We start from the raw sequence: 8,296 nt of genomic DNA on the forward strand, positions 1-8,296 counted from the left end.
GACAGATGATGCTTATAGTTAGTAAGAGAGATATAAGTCTCCAGCTTCAGTGACTTTTGCAATTCGTTCCAGTCATTGGCAGCAGAGAACTGGAAGGAAAGGCGGCCAAAGCAGGGGTTGGCTTTGGGGATGACCAGTGAAATATACCTGCTGGAGCGCGTGCTATGGGTGGGTGTTACTCTGGTGAGATAAGGCAGAGCTTTACCTAGCAAAGACTTATAGATGACCTGGAGCCAGTGGGTTTGGCGACAGATATGTAGTGAGGGCCAGCCAACGAGAGCGTACAGGTCGCAGTTGTGGGTAGTATATGGAGCTTTAGTGACAAAATGGAGGGCACTGTGATAGACTGCATCCAATTTGCTGAGAAGAGTGTTGAAAGATTTTTTGTAAATGACATTTCCGAAGTCAAGGATCGGTAGGATAGTCAGTTTTACGAGGGTATGTTTGGCAGCATGAGTGAAGGAGGCTTTGTTGCGAAATATGAAGCCGATTCTAGATTTAATTTTGAATTGGAGATGCTTAATGTGAGTCTGGAAGGAGAATTTACAGTCTAACCAGACACCTAGGTATTTGTAGTTGTCCACATATTCTAAGTCAGAACTGTTCAGAGTAGTGATGCTAGTTGGGCGGGCGGGTGCGGGCAGCAATCGGTTGAAAAGCATGCATTTAGTTTTACTAGCATTTAAGAGCAGTTGGAGGCCATGGAAGGAGTGTAGTATGGCATTGAAGCTTGTTTGGAGGTTTGTTAACACAGTGTCCAAAGAAGGGCCAGATGTATACAGAATGGTGTCATCTGCGTAGAGGTGGATCAGACAATCACCAGCAGCAAGAGCGAAATCATTGATATATACAGAGAAAAGAGTCGGCCCGAGAATGGAACCCTGTGGCACCCCCTTAGACACTGCCAGAGGTCCGGACAACAGGCCCTCTGATTTGACACACTGAACTCTATCTGAGAAGTAGTTGGTAAACCAGTCGAGGCAGTTATTTGAGGAACCAAGGCTTTTGAGTCTACCGGTAAGAATGCGGTGATTGACGGAGTCGAAAGCCTTGGCCAGGTCGATTAAGACGGCTGCACATTACTGTCTTTTATTGATGACTGTTATGATATCGTTTAGGACCTTGAGCGTGGCTGAGGTGCACCCATGACCAGCTCGGAAACCAGATTGCATAGCGAAGAAGGTACGGTGGGATTCTAAATGGTCGTGATCTGTTTGTTAACTTGGCTTTCGAAGACTTCAGAAACGCAGGGCAGGATGAATATAGGTCTGTAACAGTTTGGGTCTAGTGTCTCCCCCTTTGAAGAGGGGATGACCGCGGCAGCTTTCCAATTTTTAGGGATCTCAGACAATACGAAAGAGAGGTTGAACAGGCTAGTAATAGGGGTTGCAACAATTGTGGTAGATAATTTTAGAAAGAGAGGGTCCAGATTGTCTAGCCCAGCTGATTTGAAGGGGTCCATATTTTGCAGCTCTTATAGTACATCAGCTGTCTGGATTTGGGTGAAGGAGAAGCGGAGGGGCTTGGGCATGTTGCTGCGGGGGGTGCAGAGCTGTTGGCTGGGGTAGGGGTAGCCAGGTGGAAAGCATGGCCGGCCGTAAAAAAATGCTTATTGAAATTCTTGATAATCGTAGTTTTATTGGAGGAGGTGTTCTTATTCTCCATGGACTTTACAGTGTCCTTAAACTTTTTGGAATTAGTGCTACAGGATGCAAATTTCTGTTTGAAAAAGCTAGCCTTTGCTTCCCTGAAAAGTGGGGTCTATTCGTTGCTAATGCAGTACGCCACAGGATGTTTTTGTGCTGGTCAAGGGCAGTCAAGTCAGGAGTGAACCAGGGGCTACTGTATATCTGTTTTTGAATGGGGCATGCTTATTTAAGATGGCAAGGAAAGCACTTTTAAAGAACAACCAGGCATCCTCGACTGACGGGATGAGGTCAATATCCTTCCAGGATACCCGGGCCAGGTCGATTAGAAAGGCCTGCTCGCTGAAGTATTTTAGGGAGCGTTTGCCAGTGATGAGGAGTGGTCATTTGACTGCAGACCCATTACGGATGCAGGCAATGAAGCAGTGATCACTGAGATCCTGGTTGAAAACAGCAGAGGTGTATTTGGAAGGCAAGTTGGTCAGGATGATATCTATCAGGGTGCCCATGTTTACGGATTTAGGGTTGTACTTGGTAGGTTCCTTGATAATTTGTGTGAGATTGAGGGCATCTATCTTAGATTGTAGGACTGCCGGGGTGTTATTAAGCATATCCCAGTTTAGGTCACCTAACAGTACGAACTCTGAAGATAGATGGGGGGCAATCAATTCACATATGGTGTCCAGGGCACAGCTGGGGGCTGAGGGGGGTCTATAACAAGCGGCAACAGTGAGACTTATTTCTGGAAAGGTGGATTTTTAAAAGTAGAAGCTCGAACTGTTTGGGCACAGACCTGGATAGTAAGACCGAACTTTGCAGGCTATCTCTGCAGTAGATTGCATCTCCGCCCCCTTTGGCAGTTCTATCTTGACGGAAAATGTTGTAGTTGGGGATGGAAATTTCTGAATCTTTGCTGGCCTTCCTAAGCCAGGATTCAGACACGGCTAGGACATCAGGGTTGGCGGAGTGTGCTAAAGCAGTGAATAAAACAAAGTTAGGGAGGAGGCTTCTGATGGTAACATGCATGAAACCAAGGCTTTTACGGTTACAGAGGTCAACAAATGATAATAATAATAATAATAACTAACCGAAATAGCAGTAGACAAGGCATTTTGACATTAGAGATAGGCATAAAGCAATCACGGGCGTTGGTCAGGAGAGCTAAGACAACAATGGGTAAATGGCGATGAATGGGCAGAGAGGGTCAGTTAGGTACACACAGTTGAGGCTGGGGTCAACAGATAAACAAAATGAGGTACAGTGTTAATGAATAGACCAGCAGGCATCAGCTGTGTGGCCAAATGATCATAGGGTCCAATAAGCAGCAATAGGTGAGTCAGGGAGCCATTCGGTCATTGCTACTATGCTAGCCGAGCGGGAGACACGGCGTTCAGAAAGCTAGCAGGCCGGGGCTAGCAGATAGCTTTTGGCGACATCGCAACGGAAATCACCTGTTGAAACCACATCAGACGATTACGTCGGCAGGCCAGTTGTGATGGATCGGTGGGGCTCCGTGTCGACAATAAAGGGTCCAGGCCAATTGGCAAAAGAGCTATTGTAGCCCAAGAATTAGCTGGTATACTCCGTCGGCTGGCCAGGAGATGAACCTAGCTCAAGGCTGGCTCAAGGCTAACTGGTGCTGGCTTCGGGACAGATGCGATAGCCAAGAGTAGCCACTCGGTTGCAGCTAGCTAGCTGCGATGATCCAGTGTGATGGTCCAGAGCTTGCGGCAGAAATCCAGTGATGTGGTGGAGAAAAGGAGTCCGATATTCTCTGGGATGATATTGCGCTGTGCAGATTGGCAGGTAATTGTCTGAGCTAAAGCTGGCTAGTGTCTGAGCTAAAGGCTAGCTTCTGATGGAGGTTCCAGTTATAAGGTATAAAAAAATGACAGATCTGTACCACATTGGGTGAGGCGGGTTGCAGGAAAATATGTTTAGTTCGTAGATGGAAAGTGAGATTAAAATATATAAGAAAAAAACGAAATACAGACTTTACAGACTCATTAACACGGGACAAGACAAACACACTGTCACGCCCTGACCATAGAGAGCCCTCGGGGTTCTATATGGTGTAATAGATCAGAGCATGACTAGGGGGGTTTTCTAGTTATTATAGTTCTATGTTGGAGTGTGAGTATGGTTCCCAATTGGAGGCAGCTGAATATCGTTGCCTCTAATTGGGGATCATACTTAGTGTGTCCCTTTTCCCACCTGTGTTGTGGGATATTGTTTGTATGAGTGCCTATGTGCACTACGTATTGCACGTTCGTTAATTCTTTGTTGTTTTGAAGTTTCACTGTAATAAATATGTGGAACTCTACTTACGCTGCGCCTTGGTCCGATTATTTATATAACGATCGTGACACACACGTCTGACTGCTACGCCATCTTGGATATATGAAGTGAAGCATGGAGGAGGAGGTGTGATGGTGTGGGGGTGCTTTGCTGGTGACACTGTCGGTGATTTATTTAGAATTCAAGGTACACTTAACCAGCATGACTACCACAGCATTCTGCAGCGATACTCCATCCCATCTGGTTTGCGCTTAGTAGGACTATCATTTGTTTTAACAGGACAATGACCCAACAGGCTGTGTAAGGACTATTTGACCAAGAAGGAGAGTAATGGGAGTGTTGCATAAGATGACCTGGCCTCCACAATCACCCGACCTCAACCCAATTGAGATGGTTTGGGATGAGTTGGACCACAGAATGAAGGAAAAGCAGCCAACAAGTGCTCAGCATGTGTGGGAACTCCTTCAAGATTGCTTGAAAAGCATTCCAGGTGAAGCTGGTTGAGAGAATGCCAAGAGTGTGCAAAGCTGTCATAAAGGCAAAGGGTGGCTACTTTGAAGAATGTAAAATATAAAATATATTTTGATTTGTTTAACACGTTTTTGGTTACTACATAGTTCAATGTGTTATTTCATAGTTTTGAAGTCTTCACTATCATTCTACAATGTAAAAAATTAAGAAAAATCCTTGAATTAGTATGTGTGTCCAAACCTTTGACTGGTACTGTACTTTTGGCCATGTAGTGTATAATCTATATAAATACATTCAGTAATATATGTTGTAATGTATTTAAAATGCATAAAATAAATACAAATAAAATAAATTTTAAAGTTTTTGCTAAAATTTTTGGTATTTAACATGTATCCTCCCCAAAAAAAATCCTGTATGCATTTGAAAGGACACTGATATTAGAAGAGGAGATTTACATTCCCTTTTCGAGTTTAATCATAACACTGTCATATAGAGGTATTGTAAAAGGAGGCAATATATGCTTGTCAGTTTTAATTAGCTTTGTGTAATGAAAATCTTTTTTCGTTATAGAAATAGCTACAGCTGAAATCAATTGGAATAAGTATAAGTATCTGAAGACATCAATTAACATGAATGTCTGCCTTTGATCTAAAACACATGGCATGTTTTGTGTCTCCTATTATGGTAACTGTTTTTATACTTATTTTAGTGCTGAATCATTCTCAATAATGAGTGCTCTCTGTGCCAAGAGTCTTGATCTTCAGTATTATGAGAGCATCTGTACCATATCTGTGACGGTGTTTGACTGACTTGATTTTGAGGGAAAGCACCATAGAAATAGAATTACAGGTAATTCTATTTCTCTGGAAAGCACCCGTTATTTCTACATATTTCTCCACTCAACCACCTTCCATCACCTCCCTTCACCAGTTCCCCTAATCCCCCATCTCACCCATCTTACAAGTTAGTCTTTATCTGGGATGTTGCTGCAGTGCATGCCTTGCCTCTACTATCTCCCAGGCAACATGCCTCAGGACACATCCTAACTGCCCCGGAGCGCCGGCCCAGGCGCCTGCTCACAGCAAACAACAAAACGGCATTTAACAGCACATACTGCTGGGCCCTATTTACAAAGAGCAGGAGGGTGGGGAGTGGCTCACAAAAGTCCATTTAAGGTACGGGTCAGTACATCTCAAAGCCTTTACCACTCCAGTCAAATTCTTTGTCTCCCTCATTCACAGCGAGTATCTAGACCAGAGGGCACACAAAGGCGATTGTCATTATATGGTCTCGGCTGACATTAACCCCGGAAGATTTTCACTGCTGTCCATTAAACTCTCCTTTCCCTTCTCGATTACAGGCCAACTCCCACAGAGCCACCCTGGCTAAACAGATACTTTTGGAAAATACATAGAAAAGTAAACTTCAGTTACAATTAGTGTGGGGTTGTTTTGTTATTCTTAGAGGACAATGATTTTTAGCGGCCTAGGACTATGGTGTTCTAAAACTGCTGTATGTGATGGTGTTAGGCTGAGCAACAAAGCTGCCTGGACATTCTGTTCACATTAGCTAACAGCTCCTCCTCTGCTTCTCTCTGGGCTTTGTGTGGAGAGAGAAAGAAAAAAGACAGAATGCGCAACAAGTTTATTTGTATTCCTTTAGCTACTAGTGGTCCGCTGGAAAATGGATAGAATTAGCCATGCTTTCATGGCTTATATGAATTATTTCGCAAAGTGAAAGTATTAGTTAAAACCTTCTTTGTTGCTGTGCTTCTGTGATAGATTTCAACCTCATTGTTCAATCAGATGTTTTAGAGAGGTCAGAAAGAGGTCAGTGGAATTGTAGCATTGTAGCATGCAGACAGAACTCAGAACTTATTCTAAAGGCATGGTAGATCTCTGCTAGTAAATTTCAGTGAATTCATTTCAACAAGACTATTATCAAAGTAATTCAGTATTGTGTTCACGTTATTGTTTTTTATATTGAGCATACATTTAGGGGATTAACAGACTTATACAAGTATTTAATTACGTTGGGAAATGCTTGCTGTCACCATTAGCAAAGGTGGCACTGTCTTTAGCTTTGTGTTCAAGAGGTCAAGTGGAGGCCTTGTGAGAGGTTGAAGTTTACTATTGCACTCCAAGTCAAGAGTCACCATATAGCCATACACCGTCCCTTCACATCACACCCACACACGCACTCTATGACCACATGGCTTTGATGGTCTCACAAGCTCTTTGAAAGCCAAAGTTGTCAGAACCAAGGTTTGTAACCCCTGGCGTGTCACTGGCCCTTAAGTTTGGCCTGCTACATGGAGGGCACCTTGTGTCTCCTCACTCATCAGGTTAGCCTCACTTATGTGTGGGCAGTGGCCCCACCGACAGACAACAGTCGGCACACATGCGCAAGCGCGCACGCGCGCGCACGCGCACACACACACACACACACACACACACACACACACACACACATATCCTCCTTCCCCCTCCCATCCAGCTGCCAGCCTAGGGAATGCCACTGACTGAAGGGTCCTTGAGGCTGTCGACAGGCTGAGCTGTGTGGAGCGAGACCTCCACTCACCTGCACAGAGTGCTCCTCCAACTCCCCATTCTTTCCCCCAGACCTCTAACCTTTCACCCCCACCATCCTCCTCCTCCAACCCCCATTTACCTCCCACACCTATTCCTCATCACGACAGATTGCGTCCATCCTCACACGCTGGCACTGCATTTAGAAGACTGACAGATAGGTTGACAGGACAGCCTTTGAAGGTCCTAAGTAGATAGTGTCCATTGTTCAACCCTTCTACACATTTTCTATGTATGTACTACCTGTGGTTTTCATTGGCTGATGTAACACAGCATGAAAAAGGGGTTATGCCTCCATGACACTGGCTTGGCTGGATTACAGACAACACATTGTATCTGGAATTCACTCTGCAGTGTATTTCTCATCATTCCTAAAATATAACTACCTCAATCAGTTAAAACATGCCCATCAATCAATTTGTTAGCAGTAGTCGTATGATTGCAAACAAAAACCTAGCTCATAAAAGGCCTCCAAAAAGCTAATGTAACAATGATTGCGTTCTATTAAACATACCTCCCCTGCAGTTCTATAGTGTTCTAGTTTGCTCCCACGAGCGGGCTAGGTCAATAGCGGTACATATGCTTGGCTGGTGTAGGTTGGAGCCTCAGCATGGGCCAAGATGCTAAGCTTCAAGCCCTCCATAGTTATTTCTGTCTGTTCAGAATCATGAAAACTACAAAGCAACACAAGGCTTGGTCAGTGTAACCCTGTAACCCTATAGCCTTATAGAGTGCCAACTGCCAAGATCTGTTCCTTTGACTAACAACCTAAAAAAATGTAACCCTTTGTATGAAAATAAATGAGATTTATTTCTGTTGTCCCCACGATGAAATCAGGGAGAGGATTGTGGATCTGTCACCATCCATCTGTCCTCTGTCCGTCCGTTCGTACGTTAGTCTCAGACAACACTGGCCAGATTTTTACGTAACTTGGGTGAATGATGCGTTTTCCATAGACATCCGCTGTTTACAAAATTATACTGATTGGTCAGATAGTGGCGCTATAACAAGAGATTGAAAATGCAAACTCTTAAAGGTGGGGCGCAACATGTTTACTTTTGCCTTGTTTTTTAATTGAAAGTTTAGCCCAATCCAAGATCTCTCCTCATTCAGATGATTGTTTGAGGGTTGGGCTAAACCCATGATAGAATCATAATTAATAGCCCTTGTGACAGTGAGGAATGTCCAAACAAACACTTTCCCAGGGTTTTTGCAATTGAGAGGTTGATCCCAATTGGCCTTCTGATTGAACACTAAAACACATTACAAGTGTGCTCATTTATCTCACAGTCA

The sequence above is a fragment of the Salmo trutta genome, chromosome 15 (genome assembly GCF_901001165.1).
Source record: "Salmo trutta chromosome 15, fSalTru1.1, whole genome shotgun sequence".
Classification (NCBI taxonomy): domain Eukaryota; kingdom Metazoa; phylum Chordata; class Actinopteri; order Salmoniformes; family Salmonidae; genus Salmo; species Salmo trutta.